This window comes from Lagopus leucura, unplaced genomic scaffold (assembly GCF_019238085.1).
Source record: "Lagopus leucura isolate 7727_CA_CO unplaced genomic scaffold, USGS_WTPT01 Super-Scaffold_100004, whole genome shotgun sequence".
NCBI lineage: Eukaryota > Metazoa > Chordata > Aves > Galliformes > Phasianidae > Lagopus > Lagopus leucura.
In genome coordinates, this window is record NW_024962264.1 from 8,831,364 (window position 1) to 8,850,718 (window position 19,355).

Sequence of the window (19,355 nt, forward strand, 5' to 3'; positions counted from 1 at the left end):
CTTCCTCAAAGCTTCAGGATGCCTCCCGAAGGACTCTGACCAGCTCCCCAAAAGTTACAGGAAACTGAGTTTAAATTGTGTGTTGACGTTCCTCAGAAGCTCTCCCTCTCAATTTACACAAATACAATTACAAAACAACAAAAATCATCCCTAGCATCCATAACACCCTGACAGAGTCATGCTCAGAGTCTTTATTTTTTCCCCCAAAGCAAACACAGCATGAATTAGCTGTTCAATTCTTTACTCGCAGCAGCCTTTAACTTGAGCACTCGCATCAAAGCTTTCACCTTCACAGTGAAAGATGTTGGGATTCTCCTCAGAGCTCTTTCACAACGGTCTTTAAATCAGGCAGAAAGGTCAGCACAGACCAGCACAAAGCTTTACTATCCTCAAGTCTAGGCACACTAAATTACTAGCGATTTTCTGACAGAGTAAATGTTATGCTTCCTGGCAAGGATAATAAACCAGGTTAACTGCACAGCTACTTTTAAGGATCTAATTTCTTTTCAATTAGTAAAGATTTTACAATCACGGCCCTTTTTAAAGCCACTAGAAATTGCTGAATGCTTACTTTGAGCATGCTTTAACTCCTTCATCCAGAGACCAAAAATGAATCTGATTTCATTTGTCGGAGATAGCAATCTCACACTTATTCTCCAGAGGACAACATCTATACCAATGAAACAGCCAAACCACTTCCCAGCAGCCTTCTAGGCTATCTCAGCAAAGGTCAGAAAGCGTAGAGAGAACAAATCAGCTCATCCCCCAGATGAGATGTACAAATACACTCAAGTCACAAATGATGAAGTCAGGTACGTCTAACAAAGCACCTCAGCTACAGTCATTTAGGGCTTTCATCCTTACGCTCATTTAAATCCAACAAATCCCAGAAATTAATGACAGTTAAGAGCTCAGTGATTTCTTTAATGGAGAAAAAATTCTATATATTTGAGAACAAGTGAATTGAGAACATAGACTGGTTAATTAAGAATATTCATCTCGTGAAATTTCTGTTCATTCCTTTGACAGCAGCCTCTCAGCAGATACACTGATAGCAGCAGCACCTCCTCAGTTTGTTCCTCTTCCTTCTCCTAACCAGAGTCTGACCAGTATTAAGATCCTCCACACCTACACCACACCTCTTACTGTCTCCCTCAAGATCAGCCCACAGAACTATTTTCATAGCCTACAGTCAAATTCCATTTGCCTTCCTTAAAGTAAGCCAACATTTATTCTTTCCATTCAGTACAGCCCGGAGAATTCCTTTCAGCAAAGGAAAATGGCTTTCACCACTGTGCTGGCTAGTCCTGCTACAAGGCAGCAATATTTTCATAGGGCTTACTCTCAGGAGAAAACGTCATAAGCTATATTTATCTCTAACTAATGCATTTCTAGCTCTTACTCTAAGATTAAGGAATTAGAGACTGCTACAGCTGCTATCCTTACCGCTTTAATTACTGTAAAGTGGTTGTCACCTGAAAAAAGAAAATCCACTTCCAGGGAATGCCTGGCACCACGCTTCACATAGCTGGCAAAGAAGGTATCGAATGTATCATTAATGCAATGCTCAAGAAAAAAAAGATTCTTGCCCAAAAGCAATTGGTCTCAATACTGCTGCTCTTAGTCCACATGTTGGTTGCAGAACCGCAGATCTAACCTTGCACACTGTTTATGCTTGATTTCTATCTGGCACAAGCTACTTCCAACACCAGCATTTGAAAACAAGCCTCATATGATATTTGAAAACAAGTGTCCATATGATAGGTGTAAAAAGCACTACGCTGCCAAAACAAAATGGAAACTGCAAGAACCCGCTACAGAATTTGGGCATGGAACTGTGCCTTAAGTAGCGCCTTCCTAACCTTCTGAGTACGATTACTCTTCAGAAATGCAGCAAAATGCACATATTAGCAATGCTCATAATTATCATAACACTGTGATAACAACTCCATAACTCAAGGTGCTGCACTCCCGAGAACATGAGTACCACAGTAGTCATCTTTCAAGTGCTTTTACATGCTTGTTCATTGAGATTCTTTCTGAAGAGTTCAATATTTTTAAAAACACTAAGAAATATAATTTCAACTAATTCAAATAGGATTTGTGGTTATTTCAAGCCATCAAGTTTTCTCCATCCAAAGCCAGCCACCTGCTCAGCTGATGGCACCTACAGTGAGCACCTACAGTGTTCTGAGACGTTAGCACTGGTATTGGGAGTGCTAAGAGACTCCACAGACCCTATCTTTCTGCTCTCATGAGCACATATTGTTTATGTTTCTCTCTGATGCACAAGCAGCACAGTAGTTCCTCAGTACGATCAGAAATCCGGTCATGAAAGATGATCTACCTATTTTGATACGTAGGCCTTGCCAATGAAGAAACAAATGCTCTTAACATTAAACAAATGCCTTATCTTCCACTTGGACATGTTAAAACAAATGTGAATAATATTTTTGGTTTTGCTTTTCTATTCAGTCCTTCACAAACAATATCAAAAATAAACACTTAACCGCTGAACTGGAAACCAAATTACAATTGAATACAGTATTTTGTAGGCTATATGCTTTACAGAGCTTGACATCAAAACCTTATTTCTTATAGGAAGTCACGGGATTTTCCTGCAACCGTTACTGGAGAGCTTGAGAAACAAGCGCAGGTTCAACCTTCTACTTGGACAATGTTATATTTTTCTTACTATCGAGATATTGTTTCAGATTTCGAGATGCAAGTTCAAGTAATAACACTGAGAAAGTTGGGTTTGGGGAGCACATAGTTTTTCAAATATCCCTCTAGCACTGTAGCTAAAAACGAGTCTCTCACATCATGACTAATACGTCTCAATATGAATATGTTCAATTTAAGAAAAAAAAAAAAGACACAGATGTTCTTAAATGGTGAAAAAGTATTAAGTAATTATCTAAGAGATTCAAGTCAACCAAGCCAAGTTAGGTACCAGTTCTGATATTTGTTTGCTGTGCAGATAGCAGTTTGACGCTTCACTGGCTGTATGACCAGAGCCCACAATACCATTCCAGGACAGAAATTCCAAATAAAGACATTTCATTCAGACAGATGACACTCATGCACCAGGTGACTCTTCAGGGCTTTAACACTATTATCTTTCATTTCCCTCCATACTACTTTCCTTCCCAGTAGCCCCAGTATAGATTAATTACACAGCCTGAAGCTGGCTTTGCCAAAGCCAAGATGTGAATACAAAGAGATTTCCTAATAAGAGTTAGTGCCAGCTCTGATGCTGAAGAAATAGTCCTCTCTGTGACCTTTTGCTTCCACAATCTAAAACAGAAAAACGACACTGTCCTCGGACTACCCCAGCAAAGATACTTTGACAGTCCAAGCAATCGTCAGCTCTCATTTTAAAACTAAATTTCAAGATTAGGCTGATTCAGCTCTCATGAGATATGTCATTCTATTGAAACTATTTATTTTCGGATACGCCATAACCTGGCTGAGCAAAATCTTAACTGCATTAAGTTTTTAAGATTCTTTCAAGCAACAATTTCATGAAATAGCTACAAAACCCAGGCTTAGACCTACACATCATCTCCCAAACAGAAATCTATTCTGACATGTTTTATTGAACATAACCCAATAATAAATCCAGACTCAGCAGACTGTACTCTGGATGCACGACTATATCGGGGCAGAATTCCCACTGTGCCATCGCATTAGGTTCTGGAATGACAGATTCAATTGCCTAAATTACAGGGTGGCTGCTTGTGGAGATTAGGGAACTGCTGGTCTTTTTTTTTTTTTTTTTTTTTTTAAATCCTACTACTTAACCTACTCTTTCCAGCAAATTTCATGGAAGACTCTATGCTGCTGCTAGCTAAAAGGAAGCTGCTGTTGTATAAACCAGTTCATGGTTTAAACAGTTTAAACATAGCATCCCATTCTCCAGGGCATGGAAACTCGTTATCATACCCAAAGATTATGTGGCAGCAGCAGCCTTGAGTAGTGTTCTTCAGTGACCCTTATTTATTCTGAGCCTAGGGAGCTTCTCAGGTATCATCCAACGGAGCAAAAAAAATCTCTCCCGACGTCAATCATTCCTGGCCCATGTGCACTTTCTCACTCATGCATCTTAACGCTAAAGTGATTGGTCTTTTCCCTCTGGAGCAGACTGAATGATATAGCAGCTTTCTCAGTTGTGATATTAACATTTCAAGTCAAGCCTCAATCCACTTCCCCATCTGAGAGACAAGATACGAGACCTTAGGCGTGCAAGCACTACAGGGAAGTTTATTCTGATTCGCAAAACCTCCAACCTTTTAGAGTATGGAAGTCTTCTGGTAACTAGAATGCCTCGAGTTGGAATTCTTTTTCTTGAAATAAGCCACTGAGATTTGTAATCAATGCTGCTAGTTTTGATGGGACACTGAAACCCTGCTTGCTTTTGTAGCACCCTAGAAAGCAGATCTACACGGCACACAGCACCATACCAAGCCTGACCAGCAAAAATCCCATCTCACACATACTGGAGCAGCTTACACATCCATCCACAGGCCGATTAGCAGGCATGCTGATGGGCCACCGCTTAAGCCTGTGGATAGACAGGAGAACTGGCAGCTTTCTCTTACCTCTCCTCTGGGCAGCTACAGCACATGGCAGCAGCTGAAGTGAAAAAACAGGTTGGGGTCTACGCTCATGTATGAGTCCCACCCTCAGATGCAGAGCCACACACTCTGGTATACACAGCAAGTGTCAGCAGCTGCAAATAAGATGCTGCTCACTTGCGTGGGCCAGCATCTCACTGCTGAAAACCTGCATGTTTTCCAAATAGATGTGCCATCTCTATAATATCCTGCTTTCACAAGATGCTGGATGTAAACAAAAGGTAACTTGAAGAAACATGGGACAATCAGACATTAAGCTGTTCTTGGTCCTATAGTCAGCTACTCCAGCTTTTGTACACAGTGATGGTTGCTATCCTGTTTTGCTTCCTCACAGTGCACACGCATCCATAGATCCACATATTTCATCTTCTGTTCAAATGCTGGCACGTGCTTTCTACAGTAGCATCCAAAACGTCAGCATGCACTGAAAACCTGGGAAACATTTTTTCCAGTGTGGTTTCATGGAGTCCCTCTTGGGCTGGAATTTGATACAGAGAAGAAAACCTTTCTTATCTTGCTTTGAATAGGGTGAGAGACCTTTTGAGCGAAGAGTAAGATCAAACAGCTCCTGTTTCTATAACTCTCATGCAGGCACCTGGAAGTCTGGGTAAACATCCCATTACACGCCGGAGAACCACACAAGTGAAAAATGAAGTGATACAGCTCTGGTAGAAAACAGCACTACCCAGGTTTAAACTCTGACATCTAAGTTCAGAAGTATTAGAACAAGCTCTGGCTTCACTGTTGTCAATGGAAAAGCTCCCATGAATGTGAAAAAGGATAGGATTAAATTCATGTTATTCGCTATGAATGCTGATATCTATAGAGGCAAAGAAAAACTGTCCAATAAAACAAAGGAATAAGTTTCACATTATTCTGTAAAACACAACCATAACTGTAGATGATGAATAAATAAGAACTACCTTCAAATATAATCCATATTCTTATTTATTTATATCTTAATGAAAAATTCCCTTTTTGATCTAAAATGTTCTACGCTTGCTTTCAGCTCTAAGGTTATTTTTTTTTTTTTTTTTTTGGAAAGCTTTGGCACAGAGATATCAAAGCAATGTGAATAATAGGAAAAGGCAGACAAAGAGAAAATCATCTTTAAAATACAAGCGCATGAGGATATTTTACTAGTGGAGTGAATCTGCTTATTTCACACAAAGGAACTGAAAGATAGCATTGACTAATATCTCATTTCCCAGATCCCTTAGCTATTGTATCTCAACCTGAGATTAGCCCAGAGCAAATAGATATGCATTTTTAAATACAATTATTCCCCAGCAAAGCAATCCAAAGAAAAAAAATTAACCACAGAAACACAACGTCTAAAAGCCATAAAATACAAAGGAATACAGAGAACAGTTCGTAACCTAGATGACTGACTTGGCAACTGAACGTGCCTGAAAAATCCAAATTTTTCAGCAGGGCTCAGAATGGCTCCCTCCCCCTTTACATCCTCAGTTTATCACAAATATCAATAGCATCTCGTGTATCTCCAGAAGAACTCGAAGACATTAGAGCTATAACATAGTACCTCCAGATTGCACAACGCAGAAACAACTGAACCAGCTTGGATGTGGCTCCTGGCCACTGAACCCTCAACATGACTGACAGTGGGAGATTCAAGAGAGCGAGGGTCACCTGGCCAGCACCTGCCAGTGCCAGGGATGCCCTGCACACCCAGCCCCATCCCAGCCCACCCCCTTTGGGCAAGGCACTTGTGGTATCATGGCCATCGTCCACCCTTAGGCATGTTCAGCAAGTCCTCTTTTTGCAGATTCTAAGGGACTCTGCAACGAGTCAGGTGACGCCTGCCTGTAGGAGTGATTTCCTGCCTGGCTATCAGGCATGAAAAGTTGAGTATGCTGATTTTCACATCCAAGCTTTAAAGCCAGAGAGAGAAGCTTTATTAACACCCTATCCACATCCCACACTGTGGCACTTAAGGAGCTGTGCAGACCTAGTTTGATTACTTCAACAAAATAGCTCACTTTCCCTCTTAGAAGACCTCACAATGGCTCTCTCCCTTCTTCTCTCACTCTGCAAGCAAGAATAAAATTACCTCAATTTCTCTGAGTTAGAGCTCTTCACCCAGCAGGCTGTATGTAGAGTTTCACAATGCCACCCACAACTCAGCACTCAGGAACAAGGGGAATTACAGTATAATCACTGTGGTACCTGCATTTCTCCGTCAGTTTCTTGGACTGCTCCTCTATCTGTGCAGATGTACTGGAAAGAACAGGAGCCAAAAGCAAAACATCTGTAGAAGAGCCATTCCCCCTCTGGAAAAGACATCGAAGCTTTCCAATTCTAATCAAGACATCTCTTCCATACAGTAATTAAAATACATCTCAACTTCAAGGAGAGGATAACAAAGGTTGAAACTATTAGCTGACTAAAGCACACTGCACTAGCTTCCCTCTTCCTCCACTGACAGTAAATAGCTTCAAGTTTTCCAGAGGAAAAAAAAAAAAAGAGAAGCTGAAAGACAGAAAACAAAGTAGACACTTAAATTAGAAATTATTTAAATTGAATTTTATATGAAAAATGCTCAGCAGCCAGCCTGTTTAAGACAAATTTCAAGTTTTCTGCATGGCTGGAGTCACATTAGCACAGAAACAATAGCCTCACGTATTCACTAATCTATTGCCATCAAGTTAGAAACAGAACACTGCATTAGCATGCAGAGGGCTGCAAAGCAGCACTACAGGAGAAACTGGAATTTCCGTGGTAAGCACTGCAGAATGGAAGTATAGATGTGTATAAATAATGAGTCAGAAGGAAAAAAAAAGTGAGCTTGCACATTCTGAGATCTACACGCCTTGATTACAACATTGATATTTCATCCATTTTAACGTGCCAGCTGTTCTACAAGGCCTACCGAAGGCCAACTTCTTACACTTACATCGGGAGCCTCTCTTTCCCTCCCTTTCATTTCCTCAAGAAAAATATTAAAAGAATTAAAGCTCAGATGTCCTGAAATCTTTCATCCACTGACGACTGCCAACATTCAAATTAAATTCAAAGGGTTTCCTCCAGCTCTCAGCCTTAGCTGTATAATTTACAAAGCTTACTCAGAGTCACTCCAATCTAATTAGCAGTTCAGTGGTGATTATCACTCACTGACTGTACTGACCTGAAGTTTTTCTTTTGAAGATGAGGAAATAAGGAAAAAAACTTTAGACACCAGCATCTTCCCTCCGGGCAACGCTTCGAAAGAGATTACCAGCAGATAGCCTGGCATGCCGCATGCAACCTGATGCAAGCTTCCTTCCTACCCTGTTTCTTATTTACAGGAACTAGCCACTTGGCAGCACACACTGGAGCCCCTGAAAAGACAGGACAGTCCTCCAGCAGACAACAAATTCCACCCATTTTCAGGTGAACATTATTTTCTTTTTCAAGAAGTTTGTTCTTCACTGACCACTGCCACGCTCACACTATTTACATTCATACCATTAACTTCCCTGTCTCTCTAGCTAATTTATTTTCCACTAGCAGTAACAGTACAGTCCCTACAGATATTATATAGTATTTGGCTTTCCTGCCTTTTGAGGTTGAAACCGCGCTGCCCTGGGTGGAGGGCAGGTCTGCGAGATTTTTAGCAAAGGAGGAAAATGAAATTGCTAGTGATTCTGTTAAAAAGAGGATTCAAACTGCAATGCTTACAGGGAAAAGAATGGCTCAAAGGAAAAGGATGTTGCAGTCCTTCCTGAAAATGGTCAAACCACAGATTTACCTGAATTTCTGTGAGACGCACGAGGCATCAAAGCATCCTCCAGAGTAGCTGGGATACACCTTATCCCCAAACTCAGTATTTGTACGGACAATACAGCATAAACTGAGTTAGAGCTGATGAGCTTTCCTGCAGGCATGGACTCAGCACATGTCTTTTCAGAACATTCAAGGCAAAGAACAAGCAAAAGCCTCCAGAGAGCTTAACAAGCAGGCTACAGTTTTGCTAGATGGACTCAACTCTTCATTTAGTACAAGTACTTGGTCTTTTCCATACTCGGACTCACATCAACCATCAGGCTCTTCTGGAGAGATTGCCCAGCGGGTCGTGTGCTGCCCCACGTTGAGGCCTTGAAGGTGTTGAGTTGCAGAACCACACTGCAGCCCTATGTATTGTGCTCTAGAGAAGCGTGGGCTTAAGGCAACTGTAACTAACGATTATTTTAATGCCAAATTTAGCAAGCATAGCAAATTTGGCTGAAAATTCCTCTGACATCTAAGATTTTTATTTTGACATCATTCGAATGTTTGGAAGCATTTCATTTAAAGTTGCACTGAGGTGCAAATGCTTAGAAGGAAAAACACTTCTGAAATGAAACAGTTCCCAAAGACAACACTTGATCCAAAAACATCTCTCTGCCCTTTTGGCTTTTCATTCTTTTCAACAAAGTCAATTTTTCACTAGTCCACTTGGGAATTAGAGAATTAAGAAAGATGAGAGAGAAGGGATAAGGATAAGCTGCTGTAGCCCAGGGCATCCAGACTGCTGACTCCCATGTCATTGATGGCAGCGTGCAAAAGACCAAATAAGAGCCAGCCAGTACTGCAGCATCTTGAGAAGAGAAACTGAAGAGCACGGCAGGGTCCTAAGGCACAGGACCCAAAAAAACAGCTGGCTGAGCATCTGCCAAAGCGTAGAACCAGCTTCACTGTCAGGTCCCAATAACTCTGCATCTTATTGCTTACAGATTAAAATGTCTCCTACTCGCATATAAATATAAAGAGAGATCCTCAACATGCCACTTAATTACACACTCAGACACCTCTAAACATGAGGCATAATATATAACTGCCTCAGAAGCAAGAAAACTGTCAGTTTTCTACTCAAAAGCCATTTAGCCAGCTGTCTGAAGGCAGTACAGCAGTACCTCACAGGCATATTCCAGTGACTTGAAGGAAAATCTGGATACATTCGGGCAAGAGCATTTTAATTTTATTTTAATTAACTGAAAGCTTAGAAACTTTTGAATTACATAGTTTGAGGGTTTGGACCAGTTGTTAGATTTCCCCATACTGGAACACATCACAAGAGATTATACTGATCATCACTAAGACATGAAAGGGAAAAAACAGTCTAGATATATTCAGTGATCACTCTCTCCTTACAACCTCCATTTCAGCTGAAAATCTGATCTGCATTCAGTCTTGCCCAAAGGGTGACAAGTATTAGCGGAGCCAGAAGCAGGGATTTAAATAAAGCTAGTTGTGTTTGCCTCCTCATGCAGATGCGCTCGCACTGGAGAAGAATCGTTCAAAGAAGGCAATTTTCTAGTACAGCTTTGCTGAAATAACTTGTAGAACTATCCCATGCAAATAGTCAAGCTGTGAGAATATGCTCGGTAAGGAGATGGTTTATGCTGCACATGGCTATTACAGTGGGAGCAGAAAGGAAATGTAATACAGTAATATCAGACACTTTAGGCTCCAATTCTCCAATCCACTTTAATTTCTTTCCCCTTAAGACTTCTCAAAAACACCGTGAAAGTTATTTCTCTGTTCTCTCTGCAACTTTGCAAGAGTTAAGTTTGAATTGCCATCTCCATGTGGGCACTGCTAGCTATTAAGATGTGCATGCCCTACAGGGGTGTAATTAAGGAAGCATTAAGATGTTTTCACCAAAGGACAGTTCGTTCATTGCAGCTGCACTCTTTTTCTTTTTTTTCCATCAGGTTAACTACTTGGCAGCCCTTGCATGTCTATCCTGTCTATCGTTGTCTTAAAGATAGGGGTGAGTGGGCAGAACCAGGCAGCCCATCTTCTCCATCTCTCATTTATTACCACATCAGTCAGCGGTCCTGCTGACCTCCCTCACCTTGGAAACAGGGACCACATGCTGCTGGGCCAGTGCAATAAGACAAACAAATTCCCTTTGAAAGGAAACCCACCTGATACATGATAGAAACATTAATGGCACACGGATACTCAAGAAGTCCAAGTATTTTAAAAGCAAGCTGTTATTCCACTTAGTCCCACTTTCCTCTTCCCTCTGCAACTGCATGGTTAAAAGACACGTTGCACAAGTACAGGTAATTGTGCAGGTACAGTTAAATGTGATTGCAAACCAAATTATCCCCCTTGGCTTTCAACCTGAAACAGCAACCACTTCAGGTCTTGTGAAAGCTAAATATCACTCTCTGTCCTTACACAAGGGCTGCCACAATTATAACGTGTCTTCCAGGACAGACTACAGCTTTTAACAGCAACGTAGCCACAGGTATCACTTACCATGCCACATCACTTAGGCCCTTCTGCTACCTTCCTGTAGCAGCATAATAAGTTGTGGAGGCAACAAAGCAAAAGAGAGCTTCCTAGACCTTTGGACCGTAGTCAGTTCGAAGAAAAGACTGCCTCATCTGAAGGCTAAACAGAAAAGTAGGGTGTGCAAAATCTATTCCTCCCTGCCAAGACCAGCTCATCTGCTGCTGCCTAGCCCAACACGCAAGGATCAGGAGGCCCTGTAGAGTCTGTGCTCCACACGATGAGCTTACACTCCCCATTCTCAGCCTCGTGTCCACTCAGGGACCAGAACAGCCCATGATGTTCCACAGAAGAGAAGAGAACCATTATAAGTGGAAACACCAAGGCTCAGACTCTCTGGGGAGAGTAACTACTATGGGATATGACTGCAAACATTAGTAACACCACTAGCAGGAAGCTTGTAAGAGGACTTAAGCCATACATATACCCTGAGTAGGACTGCTGTATTACCAGCATTAGCGTTGCCTATGCCGACTACACACGGCTGGCTGCTGCTGAAACCCAAGGTGACATTCCAGTCAGCATTCATAAAACCATCAACCAGCATCAGCAACCTCATCAACTGAAGTGAAGTAGGCTGAACTAGCTGACAGCTAGACCAACAACAGCTCATCTCTGACACCATAACTACCTGAGACTTCTCACTTGGATTTTGGGACATGATAGAAAAGCAACATTTGTTTCTCTGCTGTTTCCTCTGGTTTCCCCCATGCACCCAAAGTCTTACTCCTCCTTTCACAGCTATTTCAAAATCAGCTACCAGCACAGCTTTCCTCCCTGGACTCTTCCACACAGCCCAAGCTCTCTGCAGAGCCATCTCTTGGAAACAGCTGCACAACAGCTACAGGAGAGCATGAAACATTAATCAGGTACAGGATAGAGCTCTATATGCAATTTGGTATTTAAAGTGCTTCTGCATTAAGAATCAGATAAATCCTGAGCAGGAGAATGAACTTCTCAAGCAAGTTAAAGTGTGCTTAGATTTGTGATTGATAGACATGAGTGACTGCTTCATACTCGAGGGTGACCCTATTCACACTCTCTCTTCTGACAACAACTCCAGAATGAATTGCCCTGACTGGCCATGGCATAAAAAACATTACTCTGGAAGCCCACTCACTTAACCCATACCTACATGACTGTGCTCTAGTTGAAATACCAAGCCACTCAATGATTAATTTTGGTGACTTAGTCATTTTTTATTTTAGGGAAGCGATGCTTGTGGTGCATTATGATGAATTTTTATTTTAAGTTGCCTATCATCTGGAAAAAAAAAAAGGACAGACTTTCTGATTAACATTTGTATTCGCTGTCATCCAGCAACACTCAAAACACTCTCAGGAACATGTTTTGGATGAGTAGAGATTTTGGTAGCAGCAAACACCTTGGTAAATCAAAGAACACCACAGCAAGAGACTTTCCAAATGAAAATAAACTAGTTCTAGTTCTGAATAATAGTTCTCCATTCATTGTGTAGAATCCAGGAGTAGAATCAGCTATTATATCTTCTACATTTTTGTTGCCTGCAGTTGAGTCTAGTCCAGCACTCACACACAAATAACACACACCAAAAACAGTTTTACATACGTAAATCACAACTGAGTTAAAACAGAATCACAGATCACAGAATCACAGAATCACCCGGGTTGGAAGGGACCCCAAGGATCATGTAGTTCCAACCCCTCTGCCTGGCAGGGCCACCAAACATACACATTCAGATCAGGTTGCCCAGGACCCCGTCCAACCTGGCCTTGAACACGTCCAAGGACGGGGCATCCACAACCTCCCTGGGCAGCCCGTTCCAGGGCCTAACCACTCTCCTAGTAAAGAACTTCCCCCTAACATCCAACCTAAATCTTCCCTCCTTCAACTTAAAACCATTTCCCCTAGTCCTGCTGTTATCAGCCCTTCTGAACAGTTTACTCCCCTCCTGGGTGTAGGTTCCCTTCAGGTATTGATAGGCTGCAATGAGGTCACCCCGCAGCCTTCTCTTCTCCAGGCTGAACAAGCCCAACTCCCTCAGCCTGTCCTCATAGGGGAGGTGCTCCAGCCCCCTGATCATCTTAGTTGCCCTCCTCTGGACCCTTTCCAAAATCTCAATGTCTTTCTTGTACTGAGGGCTCCACACCTGGACACAGTACTCCAGATGGAGCCTCACAAGAGCCGAGTAGAGAGGGACAATCACCTCCCTGTCCCTGCTGACCACCCCTCTCCTGATGGAGAACAAATCAATGGGGCAGAAACAAAAGGAACGAATTACAGTTCTGAAGGATGAGCTTTTCTTCTCAATCAAGAAGTGGCATCATGAGTCAAATCAGCTTCTTCCCATTTCAGACTTTAGCAAGGATTAAATTTATTTTAGTGGAACCTTGTTAGCAATTTGGCTGAGGTTTCAGAAAATCAGAAGAGACAGGCTCGTATGCCCTAAACTGTGCTAGCTTTCAAGTATTGAAATACTTCTTAAAGAAAAAAACTCTTTTTTTTTTATCCTTCAGATAAGTAGCTATGACCTCTGGCCAGTGTTCAGTGAGAAGCTGTACTGAGCGAGGAGTCTATTTACATACTCACTGTCATTACCTTAATGGCACTTTAAAGGAATGGGGAGATCCAAATTTAGTGTGTACCGAGGATTGCTGTTAGCACAGTTAACTGAGATAGCAAAGATAATTCTTTGCTACTGTTAGGGCTGAAAGCCAAAGATAAAGAGAAAAGCAGAGTTCAAACTAATTCTTCCTTAAACTGCCGTATCTGGACTGAGGCACAGGCTAGAAAAGTCAACACATCTCTGTGAAGAGTCTGGTCACCTCTGCAGCTCTCCTAACAGCCCCGTGCTTTGCAGGGAAGCTGCCATTCCACTGACCTACAGCACACATTTCTGTCTCAGTGCAGCACACCAGCATCAGAACACTATGCTGCTGCACAACCTGGAAGAGATGAAGCAGCTCTCTCTTCCTGCTGAACTCTCTTTAGGTCCCAGGAAGATATCATGAATATTTACAGGGTTTTCAGTCTCCTGCACCAGACCACAGGGATCAGCCTTAGATAATAAAACCATCAGCAGACGATGAAAGCAGGTAATCACTTCCACTGGTTGTGAGGTGTTTTCCTTCCTTCAAAGGCCCACGTACCGCTTGCTCCAGTGGCATAAAAGCATTAAGATACACTGGTACGAACTGTTTATCTGTGCTTCCCTTAGATTGGCATTCTAGGGGAGATCCCTGCTTTGGTCTCATCTTATGGCCCTGGCTCCTTGCAAACTTAATTCATTTCATGTGTTAACTGCACTTTAATCTCTGAGACTGTCTATGCTCAAGCTACCAGATAACTAAATCACTTTCAACAAGAACCTAGCTACGTTCAGTACACAAGTTAAATTACACAGGTCAGTAGAACAAAGCCCACGAGTCATTGCCTTTATTATTTACTCCCCTGTTCAGTTCATTCCTCAGTAATTCTTGTTCACCTCTAGCAAAATCCCGAGCTACAGGGAGCACGTGTAACTCAGGGCAGAGCCATGCAATGCTCCTGAGGGTGCCAAGCTGCTGCTATGCACCTGTACAAGGACCCACCTGAGGCCTCTTACAGCTGCCAGAGGCAAACAACAAAGGCTGCTCGCCTGGGCACAGCGCCATACCTCAGCTCCATCCACAAAGGCCATTCTTTTTAGGTGCTAAGATGCTCTATGGGAGGTTCAGGTTGAATATCAGGAAAAAATACTCAGAAAGAGCCATCAAGCATTGGAACAGGCTGACTAGGTAAATGGTGGAGTCACCGTCCCTGGACTTATTCAAGAAACACATGGATGTGGCACCAAGGGACATGGGCTAGTGGGGAATATTGGTGGTAGGTCGACAGTGGGACTAGGCTATCTTGGAGGACTTTTCCAAACTTAACGATTCTGTAATTCTTAGGTCCTCAGGTGCAGATGCCCTGAGAAACAGGTCACTTCTGGCATTCTTCTTTCTACACAGAGAAATTGCCTTCTTCTGATTCCTGGTTACGCTACAAACAGTTTAAAGGAAAACAGCACATAACGCATACCATAAAGCTCAGAACAGACCACGTACAGATTGTTTGCCAAATATCACACCTTATGGACTGGCCACATCAGCACAACAAGGCAGGAGAGAAGAGCACCAGGGAGTCATGAATAATACATGCTGCATACTGAATTCTGCAATCACAGTTAAACTGTTTGTTTTCCTTGTTACCAACAGAAATATACAACTTAACACTGTAGGGCTTAGTAAAAGCATATCTTGTTTCACACCAAGGCATCTGAAGGCCTGGGTACAGTCAGAGCATTTGCTAGGCTTGCACTTTCTGGGTGCCGCTAACTGAGTTGTGGAAGTTTCACAGTTACCAGAAATGCTATGGAGTTACCCAGACACAGAAATAGAGCACAACCTTTCAACATGCTGCAGGCAACTAGCACGTATGATGAGCCAAAAAGCAATTTTCCAGCATAGCCCTTGAAGACTATTGCCACAGGACCACAAGGAACCTTTTGGTTCTCTTGATTCTCTGTTCAGATCCCAGCATCTAATCACTCAGTCTTCATCAGTTTCTGGGCTTGCCCCAGAAGAGGCAAATGAAGAATTCTTCTCTAGTGTCCCAAAGTTCAGCATCACTAGATCTCAAATTTAGAAAATGAACTTTACTGGCAAAACTACTTCTGCCAGCACTGCACACCCCTTGAATGAGATATATGGTCACTTCAGAATTAAAAACAAAGTCAAATCTTGTTGTCAGCCAAACCACTGACTGCACTTACTGCAGAGATAGCAAATGTGTTGCGAGAGAGAAGGAAGGTCAGGAAGAAGTCACGCCTTTGACATAAAAAAGCCCAAGAGCCTTCCTCCTGCTGTTTTACAGCTACTTTGTCCCTTTGCAGCCCTGCCACTTATACTCCTTTTATCTGCCCAATGTTTTTCTCCCCTGCAGGGCAGCCAGCATCTCATAACACAGATAGGGATACCACACACCCCAACAGCCTCGATAACCACGTCCTCCACTCACAAAGCAGTGGCCCATGGGCACCCTGAATTTTTGAGACCTGGGTGGGCTGCAAAGCTACAGCAAGCTCTGTGGGTTCAGAGCTTGTAGTGTCTCTAGGCAGGGATTGCACAGACACAACTAAAATACCACACTCATATATGCAAGGGCAGATCTTCTGCAGAAAGCTAGTCTGAAGGGCCGAAGAAAGAGAGGGGCCTGAAAGGAAAAAAGGTCGCTATAATTATTTCCTTAAGAAAAAGCATTTTCTCTGTTCTTCCTCCAAAATAACAAAGTAAGATGGGAAAAAAAAAAAAAATTCTAAACAAATGAATAAAAAAGGAAGATCCGGAGGCAGTCACCCAGCATGGAAAATGAGCTCAAAATCCTACAAAGTTATTAAATGGAACAGAAAATAGTCTTATAATGGGAAATGCCAGGCAACCCTAGGAAAAAGTATAGCTTCCAGTCCCACCTGTAATCACCAGCACCGCACTCTTAATAGGTTATCTACAATTACACACAGATGGTGAGAGACAGTGCAACCTTCTGCTGATGTTCGCAGTTACATATTTTGTTTAACAAAACGCTCAGACAAATTAAAGGCACTCCTGGAGATTTCTCCTTTCAAAAATTACCTCACACATCAGAGGGTAAGACTTAGCAGCCATAACAAACAGTTTGGAGAAAAAAAACTCTTCAAGTGGTTGACAAGTTCTTTTTAAGAGTTTTATATTATTTATTGTTCTAGTGTATAATTGAAAGATGTTAACTTTTTTTTTATATAAAGTCTGTATCATATAAAGCTCTTTTACTGCAAGTGACAAATAAATCATCTGAAGAATTCTGTTTTTAGAGAAGACACAAAGGAAAAAATGAACTCATCTTATGCGCAACCAGGGCATGAAAAGAGATCATTTTCAGATATAAGTTTGGTATAAATATCAATTATTTCTAAAAAACAAATTTGATAAGACATTTCAGAAAAGCCCTTTTGAGCTTTTAAAAGAAATTGCATTGTGCTCAGAACACTTCAAGGAGTTGTTTGGGTTGAAATCTGCATTTCTCCAGAGCCAAGCTTCAAATATTCAGTTTAAAAGTGCCTCTACTTTTCCCAGGAAAACCTTACGTAAATTCCCATAAAAGTTTGAACAAAAAGTCATTTCTGCTACAGTAATTGGAAGATGTTTCTTATTCCAATATCAAAGTAGTAAATTTGTACACTGAAATGATTTGCAGTTCTTCATTGCTTCTAAATTGTTTTTTGTTCTGTTCAAATATGAAAAGTTCCACTGAAACATGATGATTTCATTTCCTCCTGAAGACAGCTTAATTTCTTTAAGACCTATTTGCAAATATTCTTCATCTGAAGAAAGGATTGTATATGGCAGCTTCTCTATATCAAAAGCACATGTATACAAGTAAACACTACAGCAAGTGGCAGCTAATAGAGATCCTTTAATGTAAAAGCTACAGAACTAGTTCCCTGAAAACACTTAGCCAGCCAAAGCATTAAACATGAAGGTAGGAGATACCTGTTCAAGTCATTGAGAGCCTAAGTGCATCTCACTGCTATTGAAATTAAACAAATTTTACAAGTTTTACCTAATTAATACTTAAAGCTTTCTGCGAGCACATGAAGCATCTGAAATGGCTGATCTTGCTTCAAACCCTGGCAAAACTTCATAAAACAAAGCAGAATGAAGAGACATTAAATTCCTGCGTTAGCAATGCTCTGATAGCATCCTGTGACAAGATCAAGTCACTAATTACAATGAACTTTGTAGCACACCTACTCACAGATCAACCACTCCTAAGAAGAGACAGCTAACAAGGCAAATGCACAAACACATCCGAGGAAGGAAAGATCAGAGGAACACGTGTTGAATACCGTTCAAGTTTAATGAATGTGTGGCTTCCTGTTGTTAAATATCTAGAAGGAAAATGATACAGAAGTTTCCTAACTTAACATCTACACACCTTCAGGAACTTCTCTGATCCAAAACGCAATGCCTTCCAGACAAGACTATGTATGCATGCCTGATCAAGCCCCAAAGAGAGAGTGGTCAACCTGCGTGGTAAGGAAAAATCTTACACAGGAAAGTAAAGGCTCACGATGGAGAGCTGCAAAAGGGTAATCCAGAGATTAAGCACGAAAAGGTGAAGGGGATGCTTGGGCTAACTGGTAAATGAGAGACCTGAATAGACACTAAGTATATAATCCAAGAATATTAGGATGCTATAATCACAAAATAAACAAGAGAGTTAGGCAAAGCAGGCTATGAGAATAAATGGAAGGCTTACCCCTATCCTGGGCTCACTCACAAAACACCAGCAGAGCAGATCTCCAGAAGAGATCCTTCCCCACTGGCAGCCAGCTCTTAAATAGGTCCAGGAGGGGCGCAGCCAGGCTCCACCCCTTCCAGCAGCACAGGTGAGTTGCCTTCACCTGTGCTCCTCTGGCTGACTCAGTGCTCGCCTCAGGCGATCAATCAGAGGTTCAGGCCCTGATTTCAGCAGTTCCCTACGCATAAAGAAACAAAGGAGCTCACACTCCACTCTCCTGTGAGACACACTGCCATCAGATACCAGCCATCAACATGACAGTAGAAATATTGTTACCAAGATTCTTTCGATTACTAGGCAGAATAAGGAGGCAAAAGACATTCACACCCAAACCTCAAAAACAGTCTTACACATTACATTCATTATGCTCTTCCAATAGTTGCTAACCAGGATCACGTGCTCATTACAGTTCGCTGACTTACAGTTAGTTGATCAGACTTTCCACAGAGGACTGCAACAAGAGACTGAAACCTTTCAATGCACTATTGCCCCACCTGCTACACAACCTCCCAGAGGTCCATTCCGAGCATATTTTCTCAGCAATGTCAGGTCCCCTGTGTCAGAAAGGTTTTCAATTCGTGACTCTCCTCTTTTATAATATTACTGAAGTAGGCTGAAACACCTGCGTTTTGGTGTTGGACTCAAACCTAAATGGAAGACCTTCTCGCTATTGAGAATGTAGTACTTCTGGATAACTAACTGAAAGGCAAAGATAGAATAAGTTGGTTTTAGTACAGAAGAAGTTGAAAACTTTAAAAGCAGACAAGACCAGCACTACTTATCCAATCATGGGTCAATTTTGTTTGCTTCACTTCTGATACTACTAAGAAGTCTTCCTTGCGATTACACTTTGGGATATTGCATATCTTAGATATTACAACGAAAAAGAATCCTCTTTAATAGCAAAGAGAAGGCTTTTCATGGCTACTTTACAGGAATTTAAATAGGACAGCACAAGGTGAAGAAAATAAGAACTGTAGAAAAGTTGCTGACTGTATTGTGACCTAATTCTCTGAATTCCTGATTTTGAAGGGACTACAACACCACTTCAACTCTCAGAAGCACAGATATCAAACTTCAGAAAACAAACCTCAT

At 41.8% G+C, this 19,355-nt stretch overlaps 1 protein-coding gene across 1 annotated transcript in view; it reads right to left on the bottom strand.

The window, feature by feature from the left end:
* SLC7A11 (solute carrier family 7 member 11) overlaps positions 1–19,355 on the bottom strand; it is a 288,216-nt gene that overhangs the window by 205,406 nt on the left and 63,455 nt on the right. The gene's annotated exons all lie outside the window — the stretch shown is intronic.